The 16,177-nt window shown below is 50.1% G+C and overlaps 1 protein-coding gene across 2 annotated transcripts in view; it reads right to left on the bottom strand.

Annotated features, from left to right (window-relative positions):
* The window catches only part of Lrrc8a (leucine rich repeat containing 8 VRAC subunit A), a 31,690-nt gene extending 19,869 nt beyond the window's left edge, over positions 1-11,821 (bottom strand). Inside the window, exons 1-2 of one of the 2 annotated variants that reach the window (XM_090330808.1) lie at positions 11,662-11,821; positions 8,681-8,786 (exon numbers count right to left, since the gene is read on the bottom strand). The gene's annotated coding sequence lies outside the window, so the exon portion shown is untranslated. The remainder of the gene's footprint in view (positions 1-8,680; positions 8,787-11,661) is intronic. The other variant, XM_090330809.1, reaches the window with a different exon arrangement.
* Positions 11,822-16,177: the final 4,356 nt, after the last annotated feature.

Genomic DNA, 16,177 nt, shown 5'->3' with positions numbered 1-16,177 from the left:
GGAAATGATGCTAATGTAAATTGATGCAACAGAGTTCTCAATCTAGTAAGTACTTAAGGAATGCAAATTAAAACAATCATTTTACTCCCTCAGCCTAAGATACACCTGAGGAGCCAAGGAGGCAGAAAGCCTGGTGCCTGGCAGAAGCCAAGGATACAGAGTCTCAGAGTTATTATTATTATTATTATTATTGTCAGTTATGGGGGTTAAACTCTGGGCCTGTGCATTGTCCCTGAGCTCTTCAGCTCAAGGTTACTGCCCTACCCCTTGAGCCACAGTGCCACCTCTGGTTTTCTGGTGGTTAATTGGAGATAAAAGTCTCACTAACTTTAGTGCCGGGCTGGCTTCAAACCATGATCCTCAGACTCAGCCTCCTGAGTAACTAGGATTACAAGTGTGGGGCACAACACCTGGCTTCACAGAGTTTTTATAAGGCAAAATAGCAACAGCAACCTAAACATTCTTCAACAGGCGGAAGGAGACAGTGTTGTAGTCACACAGTGGAATGCAGTAAGTCTAAGCCATGAATTATGGCAACATGTATGAACACTGATAAACCACAAAATGAGTTGTACCTTGATGCACATAATACCAGCTTTTTATACCATACATACATACCTGAGTACAAATTACCAAGTCCTCCCCAAAAGTCCTCACACCAACGAAAGGATTTCCTCTAGGGTGTGTGTGCAATAATCACCCTACAACAAAGCTCAGTCTTTACACCCCTCTCTGTGTCAACACTATTTTATCACACCAAAACAGGGCTGAGAGCATGGCCTAGTAGTAGAGTGTCTGCCTAGAATGCACAAAGTCCTGAGTTCTATTCCTTGATACCTACCGCCTTTGGTACTGTGTCTCAAGTAGTAGAATGCTACCCTTGAGAAAACTCCAGGACAGTGCCCAGGCCCTGAGTCCAAGCCCCAGGACTGACAAAAAAAAAGGGGGGGAGGAGGGGCTGATAAGTGCCGGGCACCGGAAGTTTACACCTGCATTCCTAGCTACTCAGAAAGTACAGACTTGAGGGTTGAGGTTCAAAGCCAGACTGGGTAGAAAAGTCCCAGAAACTCTTTCTCTAATTAACCAACAAAAATGCTGTACTGGATATGTGACTCAAGTACTAGAACACCACCTATGAGAGGGGAAAAAAGCAAAAGCACAAGTTCAAGCTCTGGTGCTCATATACACTTACACACAAAATTGCAGATAATTGTATAAAATGTCTTGATCCACAAAAGAAGCCAGTCATGGAAGGACAAATACTGCAGGGTTCTGTATTCCTGGAGTAGGTCAATTCAGACAGACAGTGAAAAGGGTAGCTGGGCGCGGTAGCTCACACCTGCAATCCTAGGTACTCAGGAAAAAAAAAAAAAGGAAAAGGAAAGTGGAATGGGAGAAAGGAACACAGAGATGGTAGCTAACGGCTCGTTTTACTTTAACAAGAAAGGTTCTAGGCTGGATGGTGGTATGGTTGCACAGACAAAAAAAAAAGTGCCTAATGGCACTGAATGGTGAAACACGAGTGATAAGGGATTTCACCATAATAAAAACAATTAGGAGGGCTGGGAGCATGGCCTACTGGTAGAGTGCTTGCCTAGCATGCATGAAGCCTTGGGTTCGATTCCTCGGTACCACATATGGGAAAAAGCTGGAGGTGGTGTTGTGGCTCAAGTGGTAGAGTGCTAGCCTTGAGCAAAAAGTGTCCAAGGACAGTGCCCAGGCCCTGAGTAAGCCCCAAAACTAGGGGGGAAAACACAATTAGAAGAGCTGGCTTAGTGGTACAGTATTTGCTTAGCATGAATGAAGTGTGGGTTCAATTCCTCAGTACCACATACAGAAGTGGCATTGTGGCTCAAGTGGTAAGCCTTGAAGACAAAGAAGCTCAGGGACAGCACCGAGGCCCCGAGTTCAAGCCCCAGGACTGGCAAGTAAACAAACAAAAAAACAACATTTAGGAGCCAGATGTCAGTGGCTCACGTGTGTAATCCCAGCTACTTAGGAGACTGAGATCTGAAGATCTTTGTTCAAAGCCAGCCTGGGCACATAAGTCCATGAGACTTTTTTTTTTTTTTTTGGTGGATCATGGGGTTTGAACTCTGCGCCTGGGCACTGTCCCTGAGCTCTTCAGCTCAAGGTTATTGCCTTACCTCTTGAGAGCCACAGCTCCATTTCTTGTTTTCTAGTGATTAACTGGAGATAAGACTCTCAGGTTCTCTAGTGTCTGGGCTGGCTTTGAACCACGATCCTCAGATCTCAGCCTCCTGGCAAGTCCATGAGACTCTTATCTCCAATTAACCATCAGAAAACCAGAAGTGGTGCTGTGGCTCAAAGTGGTCCCCTCCTGGCTGAGGGTCCCAAGAAAGGATGGGGGGCAGAAAACTAGCCAAATGACCTTAGAACCAGCCCTTATGCACTCACCCCCGCGCCACAGGTTCTGCCCCTCATTTCCTTTTCAAGAGATGGGGTCTCACTATGTTGCTCAGGCTGGCCTCAATGTCCTGGGCTTGAGAGATCCTCAGGCCCCAGGCTCCTGAGTAGTTGGGACTACAGGAATGTCGCACTGTGCCCAGCTTCAATTCTTCTTGATGGTTCTTACAAATAGGGAAGGGAGTTAAAGTTTTGTGGAACCCCTTGTATACAGGGGAGACCACCCAAGCATGCCAAGACACCACATGGGCCTGTGGAGAGTTGACTGCTCCCATACCTGGGCAGCAGGCCCTAGGAGCTGGTGAGTAAACAGGGCACAGAGAGTCTTTTGTTACACCACAAACAGCCCAAGGGAAAACTTCCCTGCAGGCACAGGAAGAGGCAGGAGGCTGGCACCCCTCCACACAGCACAACTTACACAGAGAAGACTGACTCTTCAAAACTCTCCCAGGGAGGGGGAAGACTGCTCAAGAGACTCCAAGAAGACAGGGGAAGCCCTGTGCCCAGGGAGCTTGGGGACCCATGACTCTCTGATCCCCAGCCATGAGGGGAAGAGGTCTCACCTCCATCTGACACACGGCCCCTCCACCCAATCCAAGAGCAGGGCACTGGCCTCCAGGCCCCCACGCCCAGTGGGATGAGTCAGAGGCTGCAGGCTGGGGTGCTGTGGGCTGGGGCACACCCTCACTTCCTGGGGAAGAACTGAGGGGAGACTGGGTGTGAGGGGGAGGGAAGTGAATATCAACTCCCAACTATGTCACTTTGGGGCACAGGTTCCAAACAGGTCCTTCTTCCTCCAAGCCTGCAAGGGTGTGGCCCATATTCCAGGGCAAAGGGTGACAGGTTGACAGGTTAGGGTACCCCCTTCTGAGCCCAGTACGGGGGACCTACCCTCACCCCCCAAGCTCTTCCTTAGTCTCAGCTCCCTATCTTCTGGCTGACCACCCTATGGCTCCTGACCTCACCAGCACGGCCTGAGGAATGTCAGGCCACCCCCTGGGCTCTGGTTTCCTCATCTATAAAATAGGCTGTGCCGAGCGGTGAATGCGGCAGCCTCCATCCAGTTTTAAACCCTGCCCGACGTTCAGCAAGGCTCTGTAACTCTTGCAGCTGTTGGTATTTGGGTGTGGCCCGTGTGAGTCTGGGGGTGAGAGAGGGGTCCTCATCCTGTTACCCAGGCTGACTCAGGCAATCATAGTGATCAGGCAAGCTTAAGTGATCCTACCCCTCATCCTCACACGTAGCTGAGATTACAGGCATGTACCACAGTGATGCTCTTGGTCGTTTACTGCTGCTACTATCATGGAAAATCTCATCAATCTTTTTACAATATGAAGTTTGAGATCCAGAAGTAAAGGGACCTGCCCAAGCCACAGAAGAAAGGCAGTGAGAAAGTCTACCCAGAGGGGACTTGGCTTTGTGCCAAGGTGCTTCTGAGGCAAGCAAGTCTCCTAGGTCTAAATAGCCCCACACCCCTTTTCCTCAGGGATGTTTAGAAACAGATTTGGGGGCCAGGAGTGTGGCCTAGTGGTAAAGTGCTTGCCTAGCACGTATGAAGCCCTGGGTTCAATTCCTCAGTATCACATACACAGAAAAAGCCAGAAGTGGTGCTGTGGGTCAAATGGTAGAGCACTAGCCTTGAAAATGCTCAAAGGCAATGCCCAGGCCCTGAGTTCAAGTTCAAGGACTGGCAAAAAAAAAAAAAGGAAGGAAGTTTTGGCAGCATTCAGGGATCCCTTAGCAGAGGCATACTTAGAAGCCTCAGATATTTCAAGAGTTAAAACAAAACAAAAAAAAAACAACTTGGGGTTGACATTGGAGGATCAAGGCTCAAAGTCAGGTCAGACAGATAAATCCAAGAGACTCCAATTCATCAGCAAAAAGCTGCAATGGAGGTGTGGCTCAAATGGTAGACATAGCCTTGAATGAAAAAGCTGAAGGACAGAATCTGGGCTTCGAGTTCAAGTTCAAGCCCCAGTATCGGCTAAAAAAAAAAAAAAAGGAGGAAGAGAAGAGGAGGAGGAAGAGAAGAGGAGGAGGAAGAGGAAGAGGAGGAGGAATAAGAGGAGGAAAGAAAAAAAGAAAGAAAGAAAAGAAAAACTCTGGAAGCCCAGCTGTAGGACCAGGGCTCTCAAAACAACCTTGAAGATAAGTCACCTGCTAAATACACCTGCAGCCTTCTTAGACATCAGTGTAATGACCTGGAGGCACGAACACCGGAGGGCTTCGGCCATCTGTTGGGGTCCAGTGGGGCCATCGCAGGTGAAGAAGGAAGAGAGGGAGGGAATGGCTGAGGCTGAGCTGTCCAATCTTGGGCCTGGGTGGAAGTGGAGGGAGGGTGCTCTTCTATGGCACCTGGGAGTCAGAGATGGCCCTGAAGGGCCAAGATCTGCCTGCCCCACCCCCACCAGCACATGGGTCATCTGACTGTCAGAGGGTGCAGGTTTAGCAGCTGAGCCTGAGGTGTCCCGGTGCTGTGAAATTTTACAGCCACTTTTACTCCTGTATAACATCACTCCAGGCATGTGGTGATACTGCAGCAGGCAATTTAATTTTGAGGTTTTAAGCCCCGGAGAGACACAGACGTTGAAGAACTCGCTGCAAGATAGGAGATATGATAGAAATGCACTGGGAGAAGCAGCAGGGCGTGTCTGTGGCTGGGAGGAAGCCTTTCTAGAAACCTCATTCCTGTGTGTCTTCCATAAGAGGAGGACACAGGGACATGGATGGATGGATAGATGGACGGACGGATGGACGGACACACGGAGTCACTGAAAATTAAATGTCCCGGATCTAGGTGGGGTATGGCCCTGCTCCCCCAAGGGTTTGGACCAGAAGTAAGGGCCAGGGCTGGAAGAGAAGCCTCTGGCCAGTGTCCCCAGTGTGATCCACACCTGTGTGTCCTGATCATGCCAGGACATCTTCTACAAAGTACAATCCCCAGGGCCACCTTCCAGAACTACATCCAGTTCTGTGGTGGTCACTCAGGAACCCAGCATTTTATTTTCTTTTTAATTAATTTTATTTATTTTGCTTATGCTGTACCAAGGATTTGAAGCCATGCATTGCATGAAGATACATGCTAGGCAAGCACTCTACCTCTAAGCCACATTCCAAGCCCAAGCCCAGCAACTTAAACAGGATCTCCAGGTGACTCTGAAAGCACCCCTCAGAAGCAACAGAGGAGGGAGCAAAATGAGACAGACTGCCAAGCTCTATCACCCTTGTTTGGTGCCATCTGTAAGTTGCATGCCTTACATACAAGAGACCTCACCCCTCTGGGCCCTGTTCTGCTTCTGTTGCACGAAGCTGCAGTGAGGTTGAGGTGGAGAAGTACCTGCAGAAAGCACTCAGTAGGAGACCACCAGTATGTTCATGTGCTGCTGTGGGGGAGGAGAAGCTGGGGAGCTAAGTGGCATACATGCAGGGCTAGCTCCTAGAGCTGTCTGCCAGGCAATGTCCCCTGTGTGAGAGCCTGCTGGGGAGGAAAGGGAGAGGGGCACAAGGTGGCCAAGAAAACTGCCAGATGATACAGAGATGAGTTCCAGGAAACATCTCATTCCTAGCTTCATCCAGTCCAGCATCTCACTGGCCCCACAGACTGAGGATGCCAAACTCAAAAGCTCTTATGAAACCCATCCTAAGGTTAGCTGTTGTGCCCCCAAAGGACTTTTTTTTTTCTTTTTCTTTCTTTCTTTCTTTTTTTTTTTTTTTTGCCAGTCCTGGGGCTTGAACTTGAACTCAGGGCCTGAGCACTGTCCTTGGGCTTCTTTCTCAAGGCTAGAGCTCTACCACTTGAGGCACAGCATCACTTCTGGCTTTTATCTATGTATGTGATACTGAGGAATCGAACCTGGGTCATGCATGCCCTCTACCACTAGGCCAAACTCCAGGTCTCCCAAAAGGACATTTTTAAAACCCAGGTTCTAGAAGCAGCAATTTCCCACTTCTCATCTGCCCAGCCTTCCAACTTAAGTCTGAAAGGAGCCCTATAAAGAGCCAGAACCAAAACTTCCTTTAGGCTATGTAAGGGCAAACTGAGTCAGGACCAGCCTGTTCCTGAAGAGCCAGACTCAGGCACACACAATGACCCCGAAGCCCCTCTACTCAAGTGTGTCCACCTGTTAGCTACAATCTAAGCTGTTTTAAGCAGACGGTGGAGGGGCCAAACCTGCAGGTCCAATTCCAAGACCCTGTCAGCCAACTCTGGCACATACCAGGAATTTCCCTCTCCCAAGATCTGGAGCTGCTGCTTCCTGCTCCTCATCATCACCCAGCAAGACAGGGCAGGATTCCTCAAAACCAACAGGAAGCTCCCACAGGGCAGGGCTGGAGACTGCTGACCATGTTCCAATAAACGCAAGTGTGGACAGCTTTGCACACCAGGCACTTCCTGCCCCCCTCTGCTGCCGTGAATGCCCAGAAACTGACAGGAAAGCCCAGCACAGCCAGCAGAGAGTTGAGAAAGGATAAGCCTCACCAGATCTGTCTCTGACCCAGGAAAGGGGTCAAGGGAAGCCATTCCATGAAACCAAAGCCAGTGCAAATTGGCAGCTGATTTGTGTGAACATCAATGCACTGAATAAAATAATAATAAAATAATAAAAGATATCCCCATTCCCATCCTTGAAAAGGGGGATAAGGGGGGACATTTCCTAGGATATTAAGAATCCAAAGGGGCCAAGCGATATGCTGGTAGCTCACACCTGTAATCTGAGCTGAAGACCTTAGCTGGGACAGTACCCAGGCCCAGAGTTCAAATCCCACAACTGGAAAAAAAAAAATCCAAAGGGGCCCTGCACTAGTAGCTCTCTCCAACAATCCTAGCTATTCAGAAAGTTGAGATCTGAGGATCATGGTTCAAAGCCAGCCTGGGCAGGAAAGTCTGTAAGACTCTTCAATTTACCACCAGGAAACTGGAAGTGGAGCTATGACTCAATGAAGTAGAGTGCTAGTCTTGAGCAAAAGAGCTCATGGACAGTGCTCATGCCCTGCGTTCAAGTTCCATGACCTACTAAAGAAAGAAAAGAAAAAGACCCCAAGATAAATGTCTCTACAAGTTGAGTGGGGAGGCTCCTGCCTTCTTCAGGAAAAATGAGGGCAGAGGTGCAGGTAGACAGATCAGACAAGAACAAAAGATTAGGTCTAGCACTGCAGGATCCTAGTTCAAGCTGGCAACTTTGCCTTCCTTTCTTAAGAGTTTGGGCACACAGCCTCCTCACTATGAGCCTCATTCTCTACATCTGCCACTGTCTAAGCTTTGGCAAATGATCAGATAGGATCAGAGACACAGATGTGTTTTGCAAATGACACCAGTAGTGTGCATGTATGCCAGCTCTGGACAGGGAGAACTTTCTCAGGTATCTTTTCTATACCAATGTCTCTAGCTCTCAAAACTGCTGAAGGGAAATAGATGCAGTGAGTCCTTACTCTCATCCCAGCCCTAGCTTTCTTCTTGTTTTTGTGGCACTAAGGACAAAACCCAGGGCCTGTGCTACAAATGCTACGTGAATGCTCTGCCACCAAGTTACATTCTCAGTCTACTTTTTCTCAAGCTAGGGATTGTACACAGGGCTTACCCACGAAACACCTAGGGAAATGTTCTATAATATCTGGCTTCAGCCTCCTGAGTGCCAGGATTATAGGCATGTGCCACCACACCCAGTTTCAGTTCTCCCCTTTTAAAGATGAGGAATCTGAGGTTCATACAGGTTCAGTGATTAGCCACAGCCATTCAACAAGCACATGGCAACAAAGTCTAACATCAGAGTCAAGTCCTGACCAGTGTATCTCCTACCATGGGAACCTTTTCCCAAAGTTTGAGAATACTACCTCCATATCTCCGTTATCAAGTACAAGGAAACATGCCTTACTAGCTCCCTCTCCCACTCACTGTGCTCAGCCTGATGCATTCAAGGCTCTGAGATGTCTTGCAGCACGCATGAGCTTGCTTCCCAGAAATATCTAACTGCTGGGGACTAAAGAGACTGTGTCCCACCGAATATACCTTGGGAAATGTGACATGAGGCAACATTTTTAGCAACCCACATTGATAAGATCTGGGGGAGAAAAAGTGGTTCAGTGCAGTAACACTGAATTCAAAAAACACAGCAAGCAGATACCACTCAGCTGCCCACTCTGTCCCAGGTCCCTTGGGCCTACAGTAAGGAAGCAAAGGACTGTGGGAATGGAAATGCCAGTCTTTGCTCCCTGCCTGGGGGAAGCAGCTGAGTGAGGCTGGTGTGGCTCTTACCCAGAGGTGGCTCTGCTATCTGTGAGTTGGCTGTGGATGCTGAGGCTGGCCCCAGCCTGTGTGCCCACGGTCCCAACATTCCTTTTGCTCCATGGACGCTGCCACCCTAGGAGGAAGTAAGAACTGCCATCAGCAGGTACATATGTGACTCTCAGAGATTATCAGTGTACTGCCAACATTTATGGAGAGCCTGGTGGTGCCATGGAGCCGGGCTGGCTTGAACATGGTGCCTCGGTGGCAGACCTGGTATCCTGATGAATCCCTGAGGTAGCTGCTCTAATCTGGAGGCCCAGGGCCAAGGTGCAGGATCCAAGACCAGCACTAGACCATCCAGAGGAGGGGGGTGAGCAGAGGCTTCCTGGGAAAGGAAATTCCTGGAGAATCCTGGGATAGGAGGAGTGATAAGAGGGACCTGACTGCTTGCAAAGGAGGGAAAGGAACAGCTAGAGAAGGCTGTAGGTGCCTCCACAGTCAGATGTAGTCCTGGAGTGGGGAAATGGAGGCGGGAGAGGTGGCTAGGTCAGGCAGGCTTCCATTCAAACATAAAGGACAGTCACCATGCACCAGTCACTAAGCACACAGTGAACATTGACTATGCACTGGGTGCTCTGCTCAGAACTATTCATGAGTAAAAAGACAAGGTGCAGGGAGGGGAGTAGCGAAAGCAGCCTAGCCTAGGAATATGGCACAGCAAATGGGGAAGGCCATATTACTGGCAGGAGTTAGACAAAAAGTGGGATGTGGACAAAAGAGTTCAAACAGATGGGGGTTCCTTATAGAAGGCTTTGGAGCTTTTCATCATTAAAAACACAGAAAAATTGATACCTGTGTAGAGTCAGGTACTGGGGAGCACAGAGGCAGAAGCTGGGCTCCGTAGGCAGCCAGCCCACAGGTGACTGTAGCCAGGCAATAAAGCACTTTGAGCTGGCAGAGTTTAGAGGTCATTCAGGCCATCTGTGCCCTACCCATCTCCTTAGTAAGAATAGAGACACCCGGAGACTGCACAGCAGGGCTGTCACTTGTCTGTAACAGAGTGGGGACTACCACTGGACTTAGATCTCACTGATTCCTATAGCATCTCTCTTCCAGAAAATTCCTGAGTGTCTCTGCATATTCACCCTGAGCTAGCCCCTCCCCTCTCTAGGCTGCCATGCTACCATTTGTCATCACTCAGGGTGGCTGGCTGTCAGAACTTATGGGTCTTGCTGTCTTCTCCAGACTGAAGCTCTGAAGGGCCAGAGACCACCCGTCAGCCCAAGGCAGGCAAGTATTACTGGACAGTTGAATGACTGAACACAGGGAGGGACAGGTAATGAAGGGGTTCCACACCCATCTCACCTAAGTCTCCATGAGGTCTGCCCACCAGTACCCCCACAGCAGAACCTGCCCCTTCAGAAGAAGGAGTCAAGAACAGGGTAATTCCTTCTTTCTGGAAGAAGTTTAAGACCTGTCAGGCATCACCCCAGACACCTGCCAAGTCCTGCTCCACTGGGCCAACTCTCAGGAGCCTCTACTTTCCAGAAAGACCTTTCAAACTGACGAAGAACTGTTTCTTAGTGGGTGTGCCCAAGTCACAGAGAACAAGGCATCTAGTTAAGTTCTAGGGGGAAATTACAAATAGTTCTGAATCCCCTACCCTGTGCCCCACAGTCCCTGGGAAGCAGAGGGAGATCAGACACACCCCAAATACACTTGACTGGGGAAGCAGAGAGGCAAGGCGGCCCTCATCACCAGTGTCTCCTCTAGCAGAAGTCATCTGCCCTTCCTCTCCACAGGACATGACCTTCTCTGAGACATTCTCACTGTGGCGGAGCCACCAGCATCCAGGGCCTCTGAAAGCACTCCCCCTTGCCTCCCAAGGCACTGGGCAACTATCCCGGAGGCCCCCTCTTCCCTTTCCTGTCCTATCTGTCTGCCAGTCTGTCTTCTCCAAAGGGCAGAATACATTTTGGCAAAGGCTGAAAAGCTTACTAATCCCTTCCAAGGTGGCACAGGTCCTTTGGACTCTAAATTCCTCCTCTACCACTTAGCTCTCAGTTCCACTGAGTTTCCCAATCTTTCCTACAAGCTTTCATCTTCAAAGGCACCAAGAGAGGGCTAGAGAAGGACCCACCACCCTGTCAGACCCAAACAGGAACCAGCTAACACAACCCCAGCCCACGTTTACTTTCCCCAAACGACAAAATTGCATCACGGCAGAACCAGTCCACCTCTGGCCACTCCAACGCAGACTAAGAGTGAGAGTCAGTCAACAAAGCAGCAGAATCAAGAACCTCAAGAACCATCCCCACCCCCACTTCTGAAGTCCCTTCTGCCTGGGACCACTTTCGCTGGGTCTCCAGCTCATCCCTCTCTAGGTCAGACCAGGACCGCTCTCAATCTAGCACACTCCATCCTTCTGGATGCAAAGGGCAGAGGCAGGGTCTAGGGTCTCTCGTGCCAAATGGCTCATCCCAGGGACCCCAGAACAGACAAGTCCCAAGGTCCTAAGCAGAGATCCCACCCCCCACGACAGGACACTGTCCCCGCGGGTCAGAAACCAGGAGGAGGGGGACAAGGGGCACATGGAATGAGGAGGGTACCGGGATCCTAGAAGAATTAGAAAGCTGGGGGAAGATCTTTGAAAGAAAATGCAAAGCTGGCAGGGAGAGGGGTCAGCGGAGGAACCAGTGAGAGTGGGCGAGTGTGTGCGGAGGGGCGCCAATCCGCGGGGACCCAGCCGGTGACGAGGGGTCTCGGGGAGCCGGGCGGGGACTCCGGGCGCGCGCCGGAGACGCGGGGGTGCCCGGGAGGGGGCTCGCGCGCCGCGGCCCCGGCGGGAGGGCGGCCGCCGACCACTGCACAGGTGGACGGCGCGGGCGGGCAGGGCCCGCTCCAGCCCGGGACGTGGGGAACCGGACACCGGCTGGAGGGACACCCGAGTGGGAGGGCACTCGAGTGGGACCCGCCAGGTGACAGCTCGCGCCCCGCGCCCAACTCACCTGGGCTCGCCGCGCACGGCTGCCCGGTAGGCAGCCCCCGGCCCCCGGCCGCCTCGTCCCGCCGCCGCTGCCGCCGGACGCCGCGCTCCACCGGCAGCCTCCTTTTGTTTGTCCCTCACTGCACCACTCGGCCGCCTCCGCCCCGGAAGTGACGTCAGGCCGGGCGCGAACCCGGCCCGCGGAGCCTGGCCGCGTTTATAAAGGGAGCTGCAGGAGGTCGCTGGAGCCTCGGCGCCGTGCGCCTGCGCACAGCCGCTACTGGGCGGGGCTAACAGTCCAGACTCCGCCTCCTCCTTAAGGGGACCGGGGTGCCGTTAGAAGCTGGCTGGCTAGGTGACCCCGAAGGACGAGATTACCCGGTTACCGACAGCGGCAGCGTGGATCGGGGGCGAGCCCGGGGAGACCCGAGAAGAGTTCCGAGCTTGACTGCATGGCCTGTTCCGAGGCTCCCGCGGGGCAGTCGGGCGCGCGGCGAGGAGATTCGCGCTCTCCAGCACCTGTCTTTGCACGCATGTCCACTGTCCCCACGGCTGTCCTGAGGTGACAGCCGAGGCCGGGCGGGGCTGAGCTGGGAGTCACATCCCCAGGTCCCCTCCGTTCCCGGCTCTGCATTCCCACAGATGGTCCCGGTCCTCACAACCAGGCAGACTGGAGTCATGGTAACTCACGAACCCACAGGGATCCTAGCTGCTCAGGAGGCTGAGGTCTGAGGATCAAGGCAGGAAAGGCCCTAAGACTTTTATCTCCAATTACCTAGAAAAAAAACCAGACGCGGCACTGTGGCTCAGGTGGTAGAATGCTAGCCTTGAGCAAAAAAGGAGCTCAGGGATAGTGCCCAGGCCCTGAGTTCAAGTCCCAGATCATGAGTCCGAAGCCAACTCAAGGGGGAAAGCCCATGAGACGTGGGTGTCAGTCCTGAGGCTTGAACTCAGGACCTAGGTGCTGTCCCTGAGTTTCTTTTGCACAAGGCTACTCTATCACTTGAGTCACAGCACCACTTCCAGCTTTTTCTAAGTAGTTTGTTGGAGATAAGAGTCTTATTACCATTCCTGTCCAGGCTGACTTCAAACCACAATCCTCAGATCTCAGCCTCCTGACTAGCTAGGATTACAAGCATGAACCACCAGAGCCTGCTCCCAAGAGATTCTTTATTTTCAGCTAACCACCAAAAGGCCAAAAGAGAAGGTGTGGCTCCAGTGGCAGAATTCCAGCTTTGATCAAAAATGTTCAGAGACCCCCTACTGCACTGCTGGTGGGATTGTAAACTAGTTCAGCCACTCTAGAAAGCAGTGTGGAGGTTTCTTAAAGAACTGAAAATTGGAGCCGGGAGTTTGGCCTAGTGGTAGAGTGCTTGCCTAGCATGCATGAAGACCCGGGTTCGATTCCTCAGTATCACATACATAGAAAAAAGCCAGAAGTGGTGCTGAAGCTCAAGTGGTAGAGCTCTAGCCTTGAGAAAATCCAAGGACAGTGCTCAGGCCCTGAGCTCAAGCCCAGGACTGGCAAAAAAAAAAAAAAGAACTGAAAATTGACCTTCCCTATGATCCTGCCATACCACTTCTGGGCATCTATCCTGAAAATCATAACCCAGGATATGATAAGGACACCTGCTCAGCTATGTTTATCTCTGCACTATTCACAATAGCCAGGCAATGGAAACAATCCAGATGCCCTACTGCAGATGAATGGATCCATAAAATGATATATATATATATACAATGGAATTCTACATAGCCAACAGACAAGATAAAATAATGGCATTTGCAGGGAAGTGGATGAATCTAGAGTGAATCATGTTGAGTGAGACAAATCAAGACCAAAGGAACAAAAGGTGCATGGTATCCTTAATATGTGGCTATTAGATCCAGACAATATAAGAGTGAGGACTCAATATTTGCCTACCCAAAGCTATGGACCTGGTATTGGAAATATAAACACAACTACATAGGCATAAAAATTTATGACTCTGTAGACATAATGTTTTATTACATAGATTAATATGTATCTATGATATACAAACCCTTAGCCTAATTTTGATTAAGTGCCAGTGATTGTATATAGAGATTCCCTTCTTGAATACTTGTTTGTTAAACACGTCATTTGAAATATGATGTAAAAATCAATGTTAATAAATTCTTTAATTAAAAAAAAAAAGAAAAAAAATGTTCAGAGACAGTGGCCAGGCCCTGAGCTCAAGCTTCAGTACTGATGTACAAGGAAAGAAGCATTAAAGTCCTTCAGTACAAGGAGAGGAGGAGAAGCTGCAGAGGAGTTAAGGAATGTTGCAGTTCCCCAGACAGGAAGTGGAGAAGTTATCATTTGACAGCTCAAGATTGTACACTAATACAAGGGACCTGGCTCCCACCTGAAACTCTATGTTGTCATTGGTGCTAGGCTCAGTCGGGACCTGGCCCAGGACATATACCTAGTATGTGTTTGTTGACTAGACAAGTGGAAAGTCAAGGAGACAACCTGAAGGGTGGAGTGCTAAGCAGCAAACAGAGGTGGCAAGAGCCCAGAACAGAAGTCCAGGCTACTGTTCCATAATGCCTTGAAACTCTGAGCAAGGGCCTCCATGTCTCCCCTGGTAAAGGCAACTTACCCACCCAGAAGAGCAGTCAGATTGGTCCATAACTTCTCTCACGCACAGCAGTCCCATAGTATTTTTTTTTGACAGTAATGGATTTGAACTCAGGGCCTCATGCTTGGTAGGCATGCAATTCACCCCTGAGTCATGCCTTCCACCACTCCCACATTCACCATTACTTGGAGATAGAGTTTCTTTTCTTTTCGCCAGTCCTGGGACTTGAACTCAGGGCCTGGGCACTGTCCTTGGGCTTTCTCAAGGCTAGTGCTCTACCACTTGAGCCACAGCACCATTTCTGGCTTTTATCTATGTATGCGATACCGAGGAATTGAACCTGGGTCTTCATGCATGCTAGGCAAGCACTCTTATCACTAGGCCATGTTCTTGGCCCTGAAGATAGGGTTTCAAACCTTACTCTTTGCCTTGGCTGATGCTTAGACTGTAATCCTCCTATTTCACACTTCCTGTCTTAGCTGATATGACAAGTGCATGTCACTGTGTCCAGCTATTTCTGTTCGGATGGAGCTTGGCAAACTTCTTTGTATGGGCTTTCCTGTAACCATGACGCTCCTGATCTTCACCTCTCATGACGCTGAGATGACAGTTACACATCACCATGCTCAGCTATTCATTAAAGAGGAAAGCTCTTTTTTGAGAGGGAGTGGTGAGGGTCAGGGCTGGCCTCAAATAGCAATCTTCCCATCTCAGCTTCTCAGTCCTCCAATCTTAGCATCCCAAGTAGCTAGGATTACAGGCATGACCCATCATGCCTAGTTATATTAATCCCATTTTATACGTACGTGAGTCACAGGTTGAGGAAGTTGCCAAAAAGTGATTCTTATAGGGGCTCACTCCTCCTGCCTGGGAGTGGTTCTTGGGTCCCAGAATCTCTCATCTTCCTGCGATCATCAACATTCAGGATTTGGTACCTGTTGTATCCTAGATGAGCTGCTGGAAGTAAGTGAACAGAACACATGCACAGTTCCAGCCCTGCAGGTGGAATGAGGACCGCAGACCTCCATCCCAGTGGTTTGCTCCTGGGTTTCGGATCTTACAAACAGGAGGGGGGGCACAGGAACAACTGCTGTGAGGTCATGGAGGGAGAGGAGGTAACTTTCCATCTGGGACTGAGAAGTGTGCAGTTGGTCTGAAAACACAAGTGGTAAGACCAGAGAGTTCAAGCAGACAAGGCTTCTCATGTACTGAGTGAGGAGAAACAGATCTGATCCAACAATGGACAGGTCTGAGACCTCCAGTGTGACCTGAGTGTACCCTGCTTCCTCATGGAGGAGATTCATGTAGTCCTCCCGCCACACCTCTCCACTTTAATCCCCAACCTCCTCAGTTCTGTGCTTCTAGTTTGCAATCCAGGTGGGGGCGACAGAGGATCACAGGACAGTTAAGAGCCATGTGCTACACACACCACTATCACGGACTGCTTCCATCTGCGGTGTGGTGTGAATTTCTCCATGACTTTGACTCACGTTTTCCCCTCATTGTGATTGATCTCTTATTACTGATTTGTAGGGACTTGTTGTTCGTTAAGGCCCACACTGTTTAGAAGGAGATAGTCATCTCCTTCCTTAGCTTTTGCACTATGTAGCACTGTGTATGGACAGGAAGGAGCCCATCCTCTGTGTGTGTGTGTGTGTGTGTGTGTGTGTGTGTGTGTGTGTGTGGCATTTAGAACAACTCACAACAGAATTCAGGAGATACTCAGTAAGGCAGAGAACAGTGTGTACTTGGAGTGGGGCAGCTGTGTGCCAGCTGCTGACAATAAACAGATGCTGACAATAAACATAGTTGGTGCTGTGCTTCAAGTGGCAGAGCGCTAGCCTTGAGAGAGCCCAAAGACAGTGAGTGCTCAGGCCCTGAGTTCAAGCTCCAGGACTGGCAAAAAAAAAATCGTAGAAAATTTGAAAAATACTA

This window comes from Megascapheus bottae, chromosome 3 (genome assembly GCF_031878675.1).
Source record: "Megascapheus bottae isolate mThoBot1 chromosome 3, mThoBot2.hap1, whole genome shotgun sequence".
In the NCBI taxonomy this organism is placed as follows: domain Eukaryota; kingdom Metazoa; phylum Chordata; class Mammalia; order Rodentia; family Geomyidae; genus Megascapheus; species Megascapheus bottae.
Note: the sequence above shows the minus strand (reverse complement) of the source record. Positions and strands in the feature narration are given on the sequence as shown.